The sequence below is a fragment of the Meleagris gallopavo genome, chromosome 11 (genome assembly GCF_000146605.3).
Source record: "Meleagris gallopavo isolate NT-WF06-2002-E0010 breed Aviagen turkey brand Nicholas breeding stock chromosome 11, Turkey_5.1, whole genome shotgun sequence".
NCBI lineage: Eukaryota > Metazoa > Chordata > Aves > Galliformes > Phasianidae > Meleagris > Meleagris gallopavo.
This window is the reverse complement of record NC_015021.2, coordinates 2,299,161-2,299,510: the sequence shown is the minus strand read 5'-3', so window position 1 is coordinate 2,299,510 and position 350 is coordinate 2,299,161.

The window sequence follows — 350 nt, the reverse complement described above, 5'->3', positions numbered from 1 at the left end:
ACAAAAAAAACCAGAGGCTGATGGGAAAGGGGGGAAAGAAATCTTCGCAGTCGCAAATAATAATAATAAAAAAAGGTGCCCCAAAAAAATATTCACTGTCTCTCTGCTTTGACTTTTCTGGGAGGCTGAAGTGGGGAGGGGGGTTGGGGTGGGCGCAAAAAGAAACTGCCCGCAAATAACAATAACGGCGAGAGCTCGGCGCGGGCAGCAGAAAAACAAAACAAAAAAGAAACTTCCTTCAGTGATTTTTTTGGCTATAGGAATGTCGCGAAGTGGCCGAGAGATTGTTTCTCTCTCCTCTTCGAGCTTCCCCACACTCTCCCCTATTTTTTTTTTTTTGCCTTTTTTTT